Source organism: Panthera leo, chromosome A1 (genome assembly GCF_018350215.1).
Source record: "Panthera leo isolate Ple1 chromosome A1, P.leo_Ple1_pat1.1, whole genome shotgun sequence".
In the NCBI taxonomy this organism is placed as follows: Eukaryota; Metazoa; Chordata; class Mammalia; order Carnivora; family Felidae; genus Panthera; species Panthera leo.
The window spans coordinates 130,076,580-130,097,239 of NC_056679.1; the positions used below are offsets into that span (position 1 = coordinate 130,076,580).

Here is a 20,660-nt window from a genome sequence, read left to right on the forward strand (position 1 = left end):
CTAAAAAAAAATACCATTGTGTTTGAATTTCCCGGATTGGGACAGATTTCATTTTCCCATTGCTTAGTGGGAGCAGGGCTCCCTTTTTAAGGAAAGACCACACAGTTAAATAAAAGAAGTTTCATGTTGGCCAACGGAAGATTTGACAATGTCAGTGGGAGACAAGAGTAGGTGGGGTAGCTTACCTCTTGAAATTTCAGGTAGGTTTCTCTGGGGACCACTTGTTACAGAACATATTCACAAGGGGAGACCATCAGAAATAGTTTTTACACACACACACACACACACACACACGCAGGGTTGCTAAAAAGAAAGATTAAGCTGTGTATGAGGATTAAAAAGGCTGAAGCTGGTGGCTTGTGTTTTAGAAAGGTTGGTCAGGGACAGCTGGTGATATTTAAGCAAATATCTGAGTGAAAGGAAGCACGGCTAAATACTGTTTGAAATGGGTAATGAAATTGGGGTGAATTTTTTGTGTTATGTACTGAATGCTTGTGTTCTCCCCCAGTCTGGGTGTTGGAGCCCCGCCCCCCACAACATGAGGTATTTGGAGGTGGAGGCTTTGGGACATAATTAGGTTTAGATGAGGTTGAAGGCGGGAGCCCCTCAGGAGGGAAGTCGTGCCTTTATAAGAAGAGACCCAGAGCTCTTTCTTGCTCTCTCTTGTGAGGACACAAGGAGGCAGCTGTCTACAGGCCAGGATGAGGTCTCTCACTGGAACTGAATCTGCCGGCATTTTGATCTGGGACTTCCTAGCCTCCAGACAGTGAGAAATAAATATGTGCTGTTCAAGCCACCCAGTCTGTAGTATTTTGTTACAGCAACCCAAGCTCACTAATATAGTTTGACTTTTGTCTTGTTGAGTTAATGTCTGCTCTTACTCATTTCAGAACTTGTTGGAGATAAGCTCGAGAAATTATCCCTACAGGTCTGGAAGGCCATCTCCCTAGCTCCAGGAAGATAGATCGTAGCCGGGACATGAGTCAGAGAGGTAGTCATACGGGGAAAGGTAAGAAGTATACAATGCCCTCCCTCTGTTACTTGGCATATAGGTAGGCCACTGACCAACTGCAGCGACCAAGTCACTATAGGCCAAAGCAAATTACGAAGATTATGGAGATTATGAAATTATTCATATCTATGCCAGGGCGACAGCTAGGAGCCAGGACTGTTGGGGAAAATTGGAATTCTGGCTATGCTAGTTTATAGTTCCTGGTTCCACGATAGATGGTCCTAATCCAGCCCTGGCTCTTCTATCACGAGTTCCCCAGGGGCAAAGTTACCATTGCTTCAGACTTGGGCGGCAGGCTGGCGGTAGGCAAGACCTGTATTTAGGTTTAGGGGAAAGCACAGTTTTTCTTAGGCCTCATTCCTAGATGTCAAGTGATAAAATGATAATTTGGAAAAAAAGGTATTTTGCCTTTGTTACTTGTAGATGTACTTCTCTGAGGGGATTTACAGTTCAGGGTGGAAGAGTTTTGGGGCAGTGTCCTCACATTCCCACAACCCATCCTTTTACTTCATCTTGATACCATTCAGAGCACTGGAGTGTAGCTGTTAAGAATGACAGCTCAGAGGTGCCTGGGTGGCTCAGTTGTTAAGCATCCGACTTTGGCTCAGGTCATGATCTCACAGTCCGTGGGTTCGAGCTCCGCATCGGGCTCTATGCTGACAGCTCAGAGTCTGGAGCCTGCTTCGGATTCTGTGTCTCCCTCTCTCTCTGCCTCTCCCCCACTTGCACTCTGTCTCTCTCTGTCTCAAAAATAAACATTAGAAAAAAAATTAAAAAAACAAAAAAGAATGACAGCTCGGCCACCAAACTGCTCAGGTTGGAAACATGGCTCTGTCACCTTCTAGTTGTATGACATTGGGCAAGTTACTGAATTTCCTGTGCCTTTGTTGCCTAAACATATTTTAGAACACTATCTTCCTCGTAAGGGTGCACAAAGGTTAAATGAGGCCATTCATGGACAGGACTTATGCAACGCCTGACATATATTGAACTCCAGGGGTACCTGGGTGGCTCAGTTGGTTAAGCATCTGACTCTTGATTTCAGCTCAGGTGATGTTTCACAGTTCGTTGAGTTCGAGCCCTGCATTGGACTCTGTACTGACAATGCAGATCCCGCTTGGGATTCTCCCTTTCTCCCCCTCTCTCTGCCCCTCCCCTACTTGTGCTCTCTCTCTCTCTCTCTCTCTCTCTGAAAATAAATAAGTTTTAAAAATGCTCCACAAATATTGGCTCTTACAATTATTATAATTAACATAACAATGTTAATAACATGTTTTAAGAGCTAAATCTCTAACAGATTATTGTCCTCCTTCAGGGATAGGGAGTCTGAGTGCAAGCGTGGGTTGTTGTGGCCAGAGAAAATGGAAAAGATCTGAGCCAGGTCATGGAATATGGGCCAAGGTAGATGGCTGAACAGGAGGAGCTAAAGGAAGCCAGGCGGGGAAGAGTCCATCCGTGGAGTCAGGAGGTTGCTTGATGTGGTCTGGGCACAGCCGTGAGACCAGTTCCACTGGAGATGGTGGATTGAGCTGGAGGACAGTGGGCAAGAGGGCATCCTATGGTGAGGATTATGGGACAGAAACCACAGAGAGGGCCTCCTACAGCTAACTTTCCCTCCTGGCTGCCTGATGCCTCCCTGTATCCAAAAATAGTTGGATATTTACCAGCAGGTGTGAGCAAAGGGCTGCCTGGGGCTTTGGGAGTCCATGCCATCTCTCTCTTTGGTGAGGCACAGCCTTTGAATTAAGGCTCTTACATGCTGGACAGGTACAGAGAATCCGAGAGTCCCTCCCCGTCTGGCGGCCATCCCACCTCCCTGGCTGAGATAAGTTTCTTTGAGCCTCAGCTACTGTTTCTCCATTGGTTGAGACTCTCTTGGTTTTGAGGATTCAACGCAATTCAACCTGGCTTAAGAAAAATGGGAGTTCATTGATTAGTTTAACTTTGTTAGGAGATGTTGGCTTCAGGTATAGTCTGATCCAAGGGCTCAGACAGTGTTGTGAGGATCTGCTTTCTTGCCACTTCTTGACTGTTTTCTGTAGTGTTGGCTTCCAGGGCAGCCCCACGTATGTGTTATCTTACTTACGGCAATTCCAGTAGAAAAAAACCAAGATCCTTTTTCTTGCTGCCCAGCAGAGGTCTTGTCATATCTCATTGGTTCTTACTAGGTCACAGACTTAACCCCGAACCAGCCACTGGGGCCAATGAACGTAGTGTTCTGAGTCTTCAAGCCTCCATTTAGAACTGGGGCTAAAATCATGAGGATGTGGACTGAATGCAGGGGAGGAAACTGCCAGAAGAAGGGCAAAACCAACAAAAAACAAATAAAATAAAAGTAGCTTCTTTGTACTGAGCCAACAAAGTGATTGGTAAACATGAGATTTGTGTGTCTGGAATACAGACCCAAGTGATGTTTAGTCTTAGTTATATAGGAACAGCTTTCTTCTTACTTGCTCTAGCATTCCTCAGACTTTGCCAAGCGGGCCCTGCTCACGCTGCAGTTAACGTATTTTTAAGCCCGACCACTTATGGCCATCAATCTTAAAACACGGTATGCCAGCTTCATTTTTCTAATTGAAATTATGTGACATTTACTCTCCTTTCTTGTTCCTTTGACCTTGCATTCTCCAGTGTCTCCCTCCTATTGTGCTACTGGCTGAACAGAAAGCTGTTCTCCAATGACCCAGGCCTGTCATCTCGTCTTATCCCAACTTGACTGATGTTTGAGGATACAGCTTTAAGATATTTCCTCATTTGGCCTACCTGGAGCTGGAAGGCTGAACTGGTAGATAAACTTCCGTGATCTATGAATAAGCTCTGTGATGAAGGGGACCTGTGTCATTTAATTCGTAAATCTTGCAGAGGCGTTTGGGCATTTCTAAGGAGGACTAAAGCTGCCACGATGTAAGTGCTGTGAATTAATTCTGTTACAAATGTTACAAAATGGTATACAAACAGATAAGTAAAGGGCTAGCCAATGGAGAGCTGTCACAGCCAGGCCAGCGTGCCTGGACTTGGGTCCTTTTCCACTGGGGAGCCCTTGACTTTCTTTTTTCAGGTTTTATTTTTAAGTAATCTCTACATCCAACATGCGGCTCAAACTTACAGTGCTGAGATCAAGAGTTGCATGCTCCACCAATTGAGCCAGCCAGGCACCCCGACTATTTCTGAATAGGAGGGAGACACCCCCTCCTCATGACCACTGTGCATTGAACACATTCTAAGTGTCCAGCCCATACATATCTCCTTTACATATGTGATTCTATTTTATGGCTGCAATAATTCTGCAAGAGGAGAATCCCCTTCTCAAATGGCACCTCCTCACCTAAAAGCACACCTTATTCCTGGCAGGAATCCCTAAAAACATAAAGGACATACAGAAAACCAACCATCCAACCTAACTCAGTGCACCGTGGGACATGGGCGGCTGGCGTGGTGTCCTTTCATTAATGGAAGCAGCCTTGAGGGAGGAGTTCATCGCTCCCTGTTTGGCAGGGCAGCTGAGGAAGGCATCATGCAAGGGTTAAAATAGCAAGAAATGATGCAAAACACTCTCAAATCCCTTCCTTCCCCCTTACTTGCCTCTTGCTTGTCTAGAGTGGAGATATCTGAACCCCTGCATTTGCATTCCTTCCTCTTGGCTGACAGTCCCTCTCTCTGTCGCTGATTTCTGTTTATTTCGTATCCCTTTTACCCAGTCTTCACATGCTCACTCCCTTCCTCTGCAATGGCCCTTTCCGTCATGGAATGGCTGCTTTGACTTGTTCCGCTGTCCCCCAGCCCATTCACTTTGTGCACATCTGCATCACTTTATCTGTTTGTCTTTCAGTGCACATTTAGTGGCCTTTGCGTGACATCCTCCCTTGTTTTTTGTTCTTTCTTTTTTTTTTTTTTTTTTATATCCTCTTGTCTGTTTTGACTGATTTGCTCCCCAGTGAAATCGCACTTTCCGTGCTGCTTATCTAGCATTGTCCAACTTTCATTTCCGTCAAGGACAGCCACTGTGTACCTGAGCTGCATACTTGGATTTTGGTCTTTTATTTCTCCTTTGTGACTTCCTGTGTTCAAACTCCAGCTCCACTAAACACTGACACTGTGGCTCTGGGATAGTTGCTTTACCTCTCTACCCCCGTGCGTCCTCCTCTGTTAGACAAGGATGTTATCCGTACTTCTTTGTAAGATTCCTATGAAGATTGAAATGAGCTATTTAATATATGGAAGGTGTTTAGAACATTGACTAGCGCCCAAGAGTCGTCTGATAAGTGTCAGTTCATGCTGTTGTGTTGGTGGCTGTCACATTGTTCTCACATTTTGATTCCCTGGAGTTCCTCAAGAACAGCAAGTGCAGAGGTGGCTCCATGGTGGAGGGACAGAGGGCAAGTTGGATGGTGGCCAGGTGGAGGCATAGTGTGTGTGTGCCATGTCAGCTTATTGTTCCCTGATGTACTTTTTGCAGACTGGGGAGGAAAGTTATCTGTCCTTCAAAGACGGTAAGACACCACTCTTGCTCACAGAATAAGCAATAAAATAAAAAATAAAGGAGCTTGGTTAGATACAGCCTTGGTAGAAAATTCTTTTAAAACATAATGAAGCTAAAGCAAGCAATGCCCGGTAGGATTGGCACTCCATCTGCTTTGTTCTCTTCTGACGCTCCATCAAGACTCCTAAATGCAGTCTGGATTTTCAAAACATCTGTAATCAGCCAAGCACAGTTTTGAAGCTGTTTAGCAGTGACATTATAATCTGTATTTCTTGCTACTCAGCTGTGCCTGGCTACCGTGCATTAACCTCCAGAGAGGACACCAGCCACTGCACTCCGTTCAGATGGTGTCCAACTTCGGGGGGACTTGACAATGCGTATGGGCACTTTGTGTGTGTGTGTGTGTGTGTGTGTGTGTGTGTGTGTGTGTGTATGCGCGCGCGCACGCGCGCACACACGTGCGCACTTTATTTTTGTTTCTGGTTATAAAGGTAATAATGATTATTATTGAACCATTGGAAAATAAAAGGAAAAGGGTGTAGAAGCAGCAACAAACACGTATAATCCATTCAACTGGAAGTAACCGTTCTCAGTGTTGTGTATGTGTAAAAGATTTTATTTTTACACACACACACACACACCCACACACACACACCCCTATTGCTCTATATCTGTATGTCCTTTTTTCTTTTCTTTTTTTAAATGAAAACCAAACTGGAATTGGGGCACCTGGGTGGCTCACTCGGTTAAGCTTCCAACTCTTGGTTTCAGCTCAGATCATGATCTCATGCTTTCATGAGTTCAAGCCTTGCATCGGGCTCTGTGCTGGCAGAGCGGAGCCTGCCTGGGATTCTCTCTCTCTCCCTCTCTCCCTGCCTCTCCCCCACTTGTACTGTCTCTGTCTCTCTCTAAATAAATAAATAAACAAACTTAAAAAAACTAGGATTATGTTGTACATACATTTGGGATACTGGGATTTTTTGACAGCACCATATCCTATTTTTTCTATCCTTATGTATTTCTTACAAATACAGTATTTGACAGTTGCCCTAATATTTGTCAGATGAATGTTGTCAGTTCAGGCCCTCCAAGAAGCAGATGCCAAGGGAGGACTCACTGTATGGGAGCGTATCAAGAGCAGTCCCTGTGAAGGACAAAGGGAGAAGGAGCAGGAAAGGCTGGGTGTGAACGGAGAGTGGAAGGAAGGTTTGCGTAGGAAGAGCAGCATAGTTCTGGGAAGGTCTTGCCCGGGCTGGTGGGGAGTCGTACCTGGGCAAAGGTTGCCTATTGGGCCATTCTTGTATTGGGCCAGCATGGCCTGGATCTAGCACACCCACCATGTTCACTCAGTGGCTGGGGGCAATGGGCAGGAAGCATGGCGTCCACATGAACGCTGATGTGGATCCAAAGGGATGACAGCTGGAGGCTTCTGGTCAACTATGCTACCCCCACAGGAGATTGTGTTGAAGAAGATCTGAATGGAACAGTTCACTGTCACCGCAGAGGTAGCAAAAATTCTTGAATTAACCCTTTATTGTTAGCTATTTTGACCGTTCTCATTTGTTGCCGTTATACATTATGAAACAATAAACGTTATTCGACATAAATCTTTGTGTTCTTCATGATAACTTCCTTGCAATTAATTAATATGCAGGCTTCTGGATGCACATGGTACATTGCAAATACAAGTTTTTCACCTCAGTAAAAAATGCAGAGACCAACAAAGTCAAAAGCTACAAACTTAATCCTAGAGGCAACAATGAATGAGACTTTCATGGACATTTTAGAAGATGGAAAAATATTAAGGTAAATGTTAACAGATCAATCAAAGGGAAGAACATCGAAACCTAAGTTGCCTGCAAAGGAGGAGGCCGGTAAACTTGGAAGCCCTGCAAACTTTAGGGATTGGAGGTGTCCCGTGTCTTAGAGGAGTGTGGGGGCTGAGAGCAGGAGTGCTTGGAAGCCTGTATAAGAAGTGGGACCTCTGGATGACCGCCACCATCCCAGGTGACCACTATCATCCAGGAGATGGGAGCTTTAATCTCACAGCAGCTGGCGACGTTGGCCTGGGCGGAGGACACGAGCATGATATATAAACACAGAGATTACATGAAGGTCTACATATGGCCCCTGGCCCCTTCCACCATTCCACTTCTTGGCTTCAGTTTTTCTATCTTACTGGGGTTAAGGTAATAATAGTACTTTACCGTCCAGTGTTGTTTTAAGGATAAAATACATAAAACATGTTGAACAGTATCTGGCACCTAGTAAGCGCTGTGTACCTATCTGCTATCGTTGTTGCCTCCACTGAGCTTTCTCTTTTTGTCCCGTTTATCCGTTTTTCTATTCTCAGGTTTTATCATACTTTTTCAAGTCTCATAAACCTCTATAATTTGTCTCTTCTTCTTTAGGATGTTTCACTTGAAGTTAACTTAAACATGTGGATTAATTTGGAGAGCACTGACCTCTTTACAAGATACGGCCCTCCGCTTTCAGAATGTGTATGTCTGCTCATTTATTTAAATATTCTGTGTCCTTCAGACATGTTTTTAGTTTTATTATAATTTCTTCATACTTCTCCCTAATTTTGTTCCTAGGCCCTTTGTAGTTGTTGCGAATGTAAGTGGAAATTTGGATTCCAAGATATTTTTAAACTAGTAAATACTGATACTTAAGAAGGCTTTACATAATTTTTTTGTAATGGGCTAACTTAATATTATTAAATATTTTTAGTATTTCTAATAGCTTTTTGGTAGATCCTCTTGGTGTTTTATTTAACAGTGTATTCATTCACCAAATATATTTCAAGTTGGTACTAGGAAGTGGAAACACAGTGGTTAATGTGACTGACACGGTTGCTTCCTTTACGAGCTTACAGTCTGATAGGGAAATATACAATGACAGGTAATGATGAGAACAGAACTTGTCACCTAAGGCTTCTGGGAATGCCGTGGCAGTGACTACAGTCTTACAGAAATGGAATCAGTAGTAAAAGTTCTACAGTCCTCCTAAACCACCTGTGTTATAGGTGAATTCTGCCAAATATTTGTGGAACATAATTCTAAGCTTGAACCAATTCTTTAAGAGTGCAAAAAGGTAAATGTTCCTTAATTCACCTTATAAAATTAGTATAATCTTGGGATCCAAACTAAAGAAGTCAGATATGAATGAAAATCCAACAGTTTATGATGTATGTATACCTATATGTGTAGCTAGAGCTTTCATGACCTGATTTCATTTAACGTAAAAATGCAAAGATGGTTGAATACTAGAACAGCTATTAATGTTGTTCATTCATCATAATAGGGCACGCGGGTGGCTCAGTTTGTTGAGTGCCCAACTTAGGCTCAGGTCGTGATCTCACGGTTCGTGAGTTCAAGCCCCGTGTCGGGCTCTGTGTTGACAGCTCGGAGCCTGGAGCCTGCTTCGGATTCTATGTCTCCCTCTCTCTCTGCCCCTCCCCGACTCACTCTCTGTCTCTCTCTCTCTCAAAAGTAAATAAATGTTAAAAAAAAAATTTTAAATGTCATTCGTCACATTAACAAAAATGAAGACAAGGTGAGAGAGGAAATCTAGTACAGTAGAGTCATATCTTAACTTCTACAAATTCAAGTATATGCTTTTCATGCCAACAAAAGCAAATGGTCAAGCAAGACATGCTAGATTTTCTGGAGCTGTGTTCACAGGGGAAAACACATGCAGACAGGAGTAGTAGAAAATGTGTCTGTCTACTCTTGACCATCTAGGTTGGGCCTGGTGATCTGGCAGGATCAGGCTCGAGAGAGGAAAAAAAGCTGTGGGCTTTTAAGTTCCATGATCAGGGAATCACTAGCTCTTCACTGATGTGGTAGGGAGAGGGGCCATGGGCCAAACCTCTTGGAATGTTTGTGGCCAGCTAATAGCAGGATAAGGCACCTCAGCTCCATCCTGGCAAGATGGTGAACCGAAGTCCAAACCTTGTGCTTGACCAGGATATACTGCCTCAAGCAGTGGGCCTGAGCCAGTTTTCTCAAGGCTCTGCAGAACAGCAGCTCTTTTTCTGGGAGGTCAGCCTTCAGAAGCAGTCATGAAAAAAATAAACCCTTAACTGTCAATATTTTAAGTATAGAAGGAAAGTAAAATAACAAAAATTGAGAAAGATGTGACTCAGGTAGTCCATATTATATGCCATATATTCTTATATACAATATACCCTTTGTTTTACATACTCATTCTGTACAGGGTTGACTATGTCAAATCTTACATTTTTATTTGTAGGTGATTCAGTGAGATTTGCAAGGATTGGGACATATGCAGGTTTTTCTTTTCTTTTCTTTTCTTTTCTTTTCTCTTTTTTCTTCTTTTCTCCTCTTTTCTTTTTTTAAAAAATATATTTTAATGTTTATTCATTTTTGAAAGAGAGAGAGAGAGAGCGAATGGGGCAGGAGCAGAGAGAGAGGGAGACATAGAATCCAAAGCAGGCTCCAGGTTCCAAGCTGTCAGCACAGAGCCAAACACGGGGCTCGAACCCATGAGCCGTGAGATCATTACCTGAGCCGAAGTCAGACCTCTAAGCGACTGAGCCATGCAGGCACCCCTGAAGATTTTTCTTTTAAGGGCTGATTTTAGAACCTAATTACCCATATGAGTTAAGCCACTAAAAATTATTTTTCTCTAAAGGAATTCGTATATAGACAATACATAAAAGCACTTAAAAAATCACTTGGAACAAACAAGCATAAAAAATTATGGCTGGATATCAAAGGCTCTCAAGTCAGAGGCATGCATTCTAGGTCAGACACGATGGTGCTGGATCACAGCAATGTACGGGCACAAGAGGATGGAGATGTGCCATGTAGAGTAAGAGTGCCAAGTGGTTTCCTAATGAGGAGGAATTAAAACTAATATGAAATGTTATTCTTTGTGGTTAAATGTGTGTAGTAAAGTAAATAGGCAGTGTGCTTAATACAGGGGGAAAGTCCAGTCATTCTCAACATTTTAATTTCCTTATAAAGGGGTGAGTTGAAGAACCATTTGAAACATTGTTATAGGAATTGGACAGACTTTAAATGATTTTATCAGAGTCAGAATTCTAGGTTCAATTTAGCAATGTTTTATCAAATACCTTCAAATGTTCTAAACTTGAACATGAGTTAGCGACTATCCTAACTAATATCAGATAGATGCACAAGCATTTCTATTTATAGATGTTTGTATAGTTAGGATAGGCTAATAATCTAGTGTCAGATAAGCCACAAAATGTAGAATGGCTCCTTCCTGCTCATGAAACAGTTTGGAATGGGATTCCAAACTGGCAGAAGGCTCCCCTCCATGAAGTAATTTGGGGATCCAACATCCTTTCATCTTGTGGCTCCTTTGTTCCCTAGGACCTTGTCATCTTTTACAACTAGTGGGAAGAAGGAGAAAGGGAAAGCATGACGACACCATTACTGAAAAGCCTTGGCCTACAGATGCCATATCACCTCCACTCATGTTCCATTTGCTATAACTCTGTCACATGACCACAACTAATTGTCACGGAGCTACGAAGTGTAGTCAAGTTGTGTGCCCAGGAAGAGGAGGAGGATGTGGATTTTAGGGACTAGCTAGCAGTCTCTGCTACAGTGCTTATCATTATTTCATTGGTAAAAGTGAAAAAACATAAGTAGTCTAAATGAACAGTACTTGGAGATTGGATAAATAAATTATGGGATATCAATATAACCTACATGGCATCTGAGGCTTCCCAATCCATTGGGATGGAAGTGAATTTGGCTTAAGCTTTCTGACAGGCAGTGGAGATGTCAATATCCTCTCTGGGATTCATGAATTTCCATGGTTCAATTCTTATGGGCGTTCTCAGTGGTGAGTTCTGGCTCTATCAAAACTCAGGCTGTGTGGCAGCCCAGACACCCTTTTCTTGGAGTGTCCTCAAACCATGCTGGTAAGGCAGCTGGATATATAACAGCCTCCACTCAAGGTTGGGGATGGGTATTCCTGTTATGTTAGCAGCACTGTAGACTCCTGAAAATTTCTTTAACTCACTCCAGACCCCCACATTATTGTTCTACCTCTTTCCCCTTCTGTGACTCTAGCCCTCTGCTTGTAGATCCAAAGACTCACAAAGGATCTGTCTCCTCTGGGTTCAAGCTCTTTTGTAATGCAGAAGGGATTGGGAGGGTTTGATATGACCTTCTAGTTCTCCAACCAGTCTCTGCAAAAGGCATAATTTTCTCCAAAAATTATGTAATCTCCCCTACTTACAAGGCAGAAGCATCCCCTGTCAGTTGTGTTTTTTTGTATATTTATTTTTTATCATGCTACTCCTTTATGATTTCAGATAGCCATTATATATGACACTGTGTTATTAAGTGAATAAAAGCAGGCTATTGAATAATCTGTCAATTTTGTATTAAAAATTTATGAAGATACATCGAAAAAAAGATGAGCAGATATTCACAATAAGGTTAACTGTGGTTGGTTCTATTGTGGCTACCTATTTTCTTCTCTCTCTATTTTACCATATCATTTAAAATATCTATAAAGAACATGTATTACCACTATAATCAGGGAAGGAAAGATTATATTTCAAAAAGATCTGTTGCCTAAATGAGCAAAACCCAGCAAATAGGTACTTTACCAAATTCTCCCTTCATTGAATCTATTATTTCACAGATCATATTGTTTGTACATACAAGTATTTGCAGAATCCCTCCCTGTGGGTTCAGAGGAAGGAAGGATCCCTAAGAACTAGGAATGGTAGGGGAAAATTTGGGACTCTGGCAAAACCAGGCCTGGCCCTTGGATGCTGAGGAGGACCGCATTGTTTAAGCGTGTGTTCTGAGATGGCCCACCCTGGATGGTATTTGATCTTGTCCACCTGCCCTTTCGTCTCATTCCAAATCCCCTGGGGTATGTTCTCAATGCTGGACTCACAGAAGACAGTTGTAAATCTGCTTAATCCACAAGGATCCATCAGGGCTTATGTAACACGTGGGCTGATGATAATGGCTGGAGGATTCTGAGCCATTCTTAGGCAGGATACTTTGAAAATTCTACGTCTGAGACTTTTTTCCCTCCTATAAAATTCTCAGCTCTTGGTTGAAGAGTTGGTGAAGGGAGTGTCAGATGAATAGTCTAGACCATCGCAATCAACTTGGAGCTACACTGTCTGATATTGGGTCCTGACTCTGCCATTTGTCAGCTGAGTGGCCTTGAGGAATTATTAACCTCTCACTGCCTCAGCTTCGTAATCTGTAAAATGAGTATATACTACAGTAAAACCGTGGATTGTGAGTAACTTGTTCTGTGAGTGTTCCATACGACGAGCAAACATTTCTAATAAATTTTAACTTGATAAACAAGCGATGTCTTGCAATATGAGTAGTACGTGGTGCTGAATGTCACATGATCACAACTGCACCAGTGGTTCTTGAAATTTGCTTTGATATACAAGTGCTTTGGATTACATGCATGTTTCTGGAATGAGTTATGCTCGCAAACCAAGGTTTTACTGTGTTTTCTACATCCTAGGGTGAAGATTAAATGAGTCAAAAGCAAATGACTATAGGTGGTGATAACTGCTACCCTAGTGAGGTATGGATCTCCAAAGGCAGATCCTCTGCCTAATTCTCCTTTGGGGAGCATGTGGCCCTTGCTAAATCGAGCATAGAGCTGCACCTATACACTGCATCAAGTTCCCCAAGATGGGATAAGAGTTCCCAGTTTCATGGGATGTCACAGCCCAGTGGTCCTCAGAGCTGTGGTTCAGCCCCTTCATGTTGTGTGTTGAGAATCTGGGCCCCGGGGGAACCTTAATCATCCCTCAGCTCCACCCAGCTGGTCGACTGGCAGGGCCACAGCCCGATGGCCCCCTCCAGACACATTTTTACATTAAGTTGAAATTACTTTCCCCCCTCCATGAATATCTAATGCAGCCAAGCATGCATGGGATTGAGTTAGAGGAAAGAATTCATGAACGAGCATCTTTCTGAATAGTTTCTATTCACGAGCATGCTTTCAAATTACAGCTGATCTAATTGTTACCCTTAGTGAAAGTACTTGATGGCAAATATGAAGTGCAGCTCTGAGAATATGAACTATGTTGTTGGTGAATCTTGTCTTGGGCTAGTCCGTCTTTCTTCTGCCTTTAGTCTTCTCACTCCTCCTCTCCTTCTCTTGGTGTGGAATGCCGCCAAGTAGCACCCCTGTTTTCACTGGTATTAAGTTAAAAATAATCTATTACCCTAACACATCTGCTTTTGTCTTTGAGTATTATCTTTCTGTTCCTGTTCAGATGCACATAGATTTTTGCATAGTCCTATCCCTACTACTCCTAACACTTTGAGGTCTGCTTTTCTCAGCTAATATTATGTACAAATATTTTGTATATCTACAATTTTTCTTATGGATGTATAATACATTGTAATCAAACTCATCACAAAGCTCTGAAATAATTTTTCTGTTACTGACATTTGGGTTGCTTCCATTTTAGGATATTGAACATGGTTCGACAATATGTATGTATTTTTTCTTCTTTGATTTCTTGCCGAAGAATGTAGCCTCAGGATTGGAATTACATGATCAAATGAATGGTTTTTTCTAGTGGCAGTGCCCCCAGCGGTGTTCAGATCTACCGTCTTCCCTGTACCCTTGTCAACATTGAGCATCTGATGGCTTTTACTCACAAACAAGAGCGCTTGTCCCAGGACAGTGTTCACTTGAGTGATGACAAATCATCTCTGAGTGTAATGTGGAATGAACTTGATCGTTTCCCGGGTTGCAGAATTTCCCTGTTTTATTTCACACTCCGTTGGTAAAACCTAGAAGCACCATGACCTGCAGTTTCATAGAATGCCTCCCAGAGTGGGTATCCAGTAACTTACTCATTTAATTTTGTGACCTGTAGCAGTAGTGCTATTCGTCCTATACAGAGGCCATAGTACCTACAGTAGGAAAAAGGAAAGTAAACGGGGTGGTTAAGTGAGAAAATGTGGAGGAGATGTTATCAGATTTCCCAGGAGGGCAGCACGTCCCCAGAGGCAGGGTCAGAATCCTGCCCAGTAGTGCACTTGGCATTATAGAGTCTGGCCATGTGTACTCCTGGGCTCTAAACGTGGATCTCCTTCCCTTTCATCCTCCCAACATCTCTCCTGTGTCACCTTCCCTTCCATCCCCTGTCCTCCAGGCTGGCTTGTGCTACCTGCACTGACCTACTTGGTGAGGTGTAGGGCACCATCCTCAGCTTTGCCAGGAACCCAAAGAGTACACAGGTGTGAGCCCTGCCTTCCCAGAGTTTGAAGTCTGAGAGAGAAACCATTTAATTTTTTTTTTTTTTTTTGAGAGACAGAGAGAGATAGAGCACAGCTCCAGAGAGAGGAGGAGCAGAGAGAGAGGGAGACACAGAATATGACGCAGTTTCCAGGTTCTGAGTGGTCAGCACAGAGCCCAATGTGGGGCTTGAATTCATGGACCGCGAGATCATGACCTGAGCCGAAGTCGGACGCTTAACCGACTGAGCCACCCAGGCGCCCCGCGAGAAACCATTTTTAAGAGGCAAGACATCATGAATGCCCAAAGAAAGCTTCCGATGAGGTCCTTTGGTCCCTTGGTCCTTTGTTTGAGGCAAGGTGTTTGAGGCAACTTTACAGAATTCATACGAGACTGGATTCTCAGGAGTGGAAAGGATTTGGACAGGGGAATCTGATAATGTCCCCCGGCTTCTCAGGGTCCTCCGTTTCCTCCAGATCCTTAGGGCTCCAGTCACTAATCCACATACTCAGAGAGCTGGACATGCCAAGGGGGATGCCAAAGGATAAAACATACCTGGCCTATTTCCCTTCCAATTTGAAAGATGGTTTTGATACTTCCTTTTCTAGGAGCATGAGACAAATTTTTTAAAAAGTGAATGTGCTTGAGCTGGGTGAAGCAGGACAAGGGCCACCAGTGTGGAGCCCAGATATGTGAAGGAAGACAGCTGATTGGGGGCCGCCTGGAGGTTGAGGCTGGCAGGGCTCTGGACTGATCTATGCCTGCGCCTTACTGGTCTTCAATTGTGTTTTATTCACCACTGCCTGTGCTTGACCAGTTAAGATTTTCAGTCATGATCCCTGGGAGAAGGGACACTAGCATTTCTTATAATTTAAGAAGAATTGAGGTGCAATTTGTGATGTTGGGCTCTAGAGCCAATCATGGAGCCTCATGTCAGAGAAGAGTCTAGGCTGTGGATTCTCAGCATATGAAAATTGGATCATTTGCCTCCTCACTTGCTTGTTATTATCTTCTCTGTTTAATCCTCCTCTAAGCCAAGCCAAGCCTCCTCAACTAGTTCCCTTTTTTTTCATTGCACAGCTCTGTCAACCTATGTACATTATAAAAAAAAATTTTAGTGTTCATTTATTTTTGAGAGAGAGAGAGAGAGAGAGCATGAGTGGGGGAGAGGCAGAGAGAGAGAGGGAGACACAGAGTCCGAAGCAGGCTCCAGGCTCTGAGATGCCAGCAGAGAGCCTGATGTGGGGCTCGAACCCATGAACCGTGAGCTCGTGACCTGAGCCAAAGTCGGATGCTTGAGCCACCCAAGCACCTCACCTGTGTACGTTATGGTTGACCTTTTCCCCATTTTCATCAGATTTGTCAGGCTGGGAGGGTATTACAGATTTAGAGGGATATCACCCCAAATGATGTCGTGTCAGAGGAAGAAGCTCAAACCCCTGAGGACTTACACATGTTTCTAAATGTGTGTTTAGTTTCAGTGTTCAGAATACTTGTAACTGTTGTACTGTTATGATACAGTATGAACAAACACATTTATCTGCTGCTCTTTACAATGCTAATTATCGTGATATTGAAGGTGACACTCCATCTCTCTCCACCTACAAGGAGACAAAAGGCATCCCAGGGAGTAGAGCCCACTTAGACTCAAATGAAGTGTCTGCCTCCCTGAGACTCTCCACAGAACGTGGCATCTGGAACTTTGGTTTCCAGGGTTTGATCAAGGTGTTTCCCACTCATAGTCAGAGAGCTCTGGATGTGAGAATAGCATGCCCTTCAGAGGATGGTTGGAGTGGAGTCAGGTTCCTAGTCAGAGGGTCTGTGGTACAACTAGAGTATTTCCTACTCTCAGTCTCTTCATGTGAAAGGGGGCTCCTCCCTGCTCTTCCGTTTGGGGGAATGGTGGGTGGTCTACAGATTGGGTCAGTGTCCAGTGGTCCTGAGTAATGAGTTTTATTCCAAGTAAAATAAAAATAGGCACACTGAATACCTTACACCTACCATGGGACTTGACCTCCTTTCCTCCCACCAAGGTTCCAGAGTTGGGGGTGACATTGGGCATTCATATAATGGTCTTTGAGGTTTTTTTCCTGACGCTTGGAAAATGTGGATCTTGTCAAAGAACTCTCTCTTAAAAACATGAGTTCCTTTTTGGGACATAACACTATAGTAATTCCGTGTTCCTGGGACACTCTTTCAAGAACTCCATGATATAATCATTGAATTCTGATTCTGGAGCATGGATGCACTCCACTGATGATTTTGGCCTCCCAAGAGTTCTTGTGCATTTTCAAGCAAGCATTACCGTTTGAATAAATCGGGATGGACCTGCATATGTTAAAGATAAATCCTGAAGTCTCAGTGGTGTGACTCAGCACAGTGCTGTTACTCACTCAGGTGAAGTTTAGTCTAGACTGGATGGCCCTCCTTAATCTTACAGCTCTACCATCTGGTCTATGTGTATTTCAAGGTCACTGCTAAAAGGCAAAAGAGGAATTGAGGAGGCATACTGGCTTCTAGTGTTTCAGCCCAGAAGTGATATAGTCCATAGCCGGAACTAATCCCATGGCCCCACTATAACTGCAGGGAGGTGTGGAAATGTAGTATGCACATGGGACATTTAATGAGCACCGACCAGCTTTCTCTGCCACATCATTCTTATCCTAGAGTGTTTGTAACTTGCAAGGCAAAAGCTGTTCATCTTGCTCTGAAAGCTTCTCAAGTTTTGAGAATAGCAGGAGGTCTCTTTAATGGTGTCCCCGTCGTGGTTTTCCTAGAACAGCAAGTGATCTTCATTCCGACTGCAGATCATGTTGACTGACATGCTTGGCACCCACTGGCACAGTCTTGGCTAGTGGGGTCCTCTGGAGGTATTCTTGTTCACTTCTGTTCCCACCCCTCGGGTGTACATTTACTGAGTGTGAAAGACTGTTGAGAAAACATGTTCACGATAAACTCTCTTCCTGGATCTGTGCCTCTTTGCAACGTGACTCTGCAGTTTCTTCCATCCAGAGGTGACATCCATTCCCCTGCCCTTGAAGTTTGGCTGGCCTTGGGACTTGCTTTGGACCACAGGATGCAAACGATGTGACACGTGCCCTCAAGAGGGTTTGTACACTGGGGATCTTAGAACAAGCCCAGGTAGTTTGCTGGATGATGGCCCAGTGACACCTTTCACCTCAGGCAACACTGTACTGTTCCCAGAAACAGAGCTGCTTGGCTGACTTATAGCTGAGCCTGGAAGGCACTGAGCAGAACCCAGCCTGAAAGGCTGGTGGCAAGACATGTGAGTTGGAGGATGGTTTGCACTCAAGCAGTGGCAGATACACCAAAGGTCAGCATGGGCCACAACATGTGTCTGCCGGCTGTGTTGTTATGTGATTAAGAATTTAGTCAAGGGGCACCTGGGTGGCTCAGTCAGCTAAGCGTCAGACTCTTGATTTTGGCTCAGGTCATGATCTCACAGTTGGTGAGTTTGAGCTTCACATTGGGCTCTGTGCTGACAACATGGAGCCTGCTTGGGATTCTCTCTCTCTCTCTCTCTCTCTCTCTCTCTCTCTCACTCTCTCTCTCTCTCTCTCTCTGACCCTCCCCTGCTTGCCCTCTCTCTCTCAGAAACAAATAAACTTAAAAAAAGAATTTAGTCCAATATTACTTTAAAAGGCTGAAATATAAGGATGAAAATGAAGCAAACTGTTTCTGTGAAAACTAAATTGAAAACTAAACTTGGTAAAAATAAGTACTTTAAAAAAGGCCAAGTAAGATGTGGTGAGACATTTGTAAAAAATGGAGGGAGAGCCATTAAAATATGATGGTTTCTACTCTCAGAGTGTTTCCTGTATATATATATTTTTTTGCGTTTTTAGTCCAACTTAACAAATTGAAATGGACACCACAGATGATTGAACTGTGGAGGCAACACTAAGGCTGGTGAACAAAGATGCTTCATAATAATTCCATGGTTCACAGAAGATCAAGTTTTATGTGCTTGTTTGCTTTTTTACCTAGTAATCCATGGCGAGCATTCTAGATCATTTCCTAGCATTCTACGGAAGTCTGTGCAGGCATTCAGGAGTCCAGTTTTTTCATCATTTTGACCTGTGTGCCCTTAAGGTCTGTTGTTATCTAAGTGGTTGCAAACCTGTTACAGGTTCTGGAATTGGAAGAGGCAAGAGAGCATGGAGAAAAGCCTCGATGTCTCTGCAGACACTCTATTGACACAAACTCAGTCACGTGGTCATGCCTAACTGCAAAAGAGACCAGGAAATGTATGGTTTGGGGCCAGAAACACAGTGAACTCCAATCCCTTTCTTATGGAGTGAGAGAAAATAAATTTGGGTAAAGAGCCAGCAATCTCCACCAGAGTGATATGTCTTTTTTATTTTATTTTATTTTATTTTATTTTATTTTATTTTATTTTATTTTTGCAGAAAGGACAATGGGAAGCTTTAATTAATAGACCTATATCCAGTGGGAAGGACTTAGTGAGGTGTTGTGCATGTCTGTATTTTAAGTTAAAATAACATGTTTATGGTAAGATGTATCTGTTTTCATGATTTATAGCCTTCATTCCTTAAAATTAATGGACCAGTTAGACATGAGGACTTTGCATTCTTTCTTTTTCTAGGTTCTTCAATATCCCTCATTTTCCTTTTATATTCACTTTTGGGACTCAAGAATATGGCAGACTACTTGAGTGCCCGCAAATCATTTTGACGTTACATATGTATTTCTGAGGTACTGTCCCAATTTAAAAGAAAATGTAGAGTTAGCTCAGTGCTTCAGATGTGGCCAACTGATTGAGGTAAGTCAGGAAGACAGTAATATCTACATTTACCTACTCCCTATCCGGTGCCAAAAGAAGAAAAGGCTAAGATTAAAGATGATGAGAAGGTGCTTCCCAGGTCCAGTTTTGCTTCCACACAATGCCTGCTACACAAGTCCAGATGACTCCATTTTACTTGGAGACTCAGCACAAAGGAGCTAGAATTCTGGCAAGCCGGTGAGCCACTGGAAGTCCCTGTCAGAGTGGCTCTCAGTAAATGGTCCTAGTTGGTCCTTCTGCATCAGGAAGAGCCATTCTGATGAACTGAGGAAGTGGATGCTGGCCCTGGAGGTGAGTGCTTGCCATTTAAAACTCCTGCAGTCTGACACAGCTGTCCCTGCTCATCCCCAAGCCCAGCAGACCCGGGCCCCAGATGCACCCTCGTTTGGGTGTCCACAGCAGACCCTTCTTCTCTTTGACTTGGATGCTTCTTAAAGGGTTCTTAGCCTCATCATCTCACCTCCCTGCTCTTCTCTATCAGCTCACAGTGGCCCGCCTGACTCTGGAAAAGGGCTTTGAACTAGAAGAACCTTGTCGAACTTGAGAGGAAGTCGCATTTTTCTTCATTTGCCTACCAGAGTTTTCTGAAAACTTGGCTTAAAAGTGCTAACGTTGAAGAGTCCAGATAGATGCGTAGCAATAGGATATTACAGACACTTTCAATTCGACAATTGCGAGAGAGCTGGGCTTTGGCGTGTCAGCTTCCTGATAGTGTCCCGTATCTGCTCAGAACCAGTCACACGGTGCTGATCTGTGAGATACTGTTTATTAAATGCAGGATTTTTGCTTTCTCACTTGTTAGATAAGGAGAAACAACAGGGCATGCTTGCAGGAAGCCAGAAATTCCAAGTTGCTATGTTATGTCCCCTTCCCAGGGTGGGTTTGGATCATGGAGGGACCGGTAGCTCCTCTTCCTGAATATCTACTGTGTGCCAGATGGTGAACTAAAGGTTCTGCTCATATCATTTCCTTCATTCTCTGCAGCAATCCTGTACTCCTCATCCTTAGTCTACAGACCAGGGATGTACATTTCCAGAGCTGTTGAATGACTTTCCTGAAATCATCCAGCTTTCAAGCTACGGAACTGATATTCA

The 20,660-nt window shown here is 43.5% G+C and overlaps 1 long non-coding RNA gene across 1 annotated transcript; it reads left to right on the forward strand.

The window, feature by feature from the left end:
- The first annotated feature begins 895 nt into the window (after positions 1 to 895).
- LOC122200637 lies at positions 896 to 20,442 on the forward strand. The gene is made up of 5 exons (XR_006193879.1): positions 896 to 1,009; positions 3,644 to 3,916; positions 7,147 to 7,298; positions 7,904 to 7,993; positions 19,369 to 20,442. It is a non-coding gene; the product is annotated as an uncharacterized LOC122200637 (long non-coding RNA).
- The last annotated feature ends 218 nt before the right edge of the window (positions 20,443 to 20,660 follow it).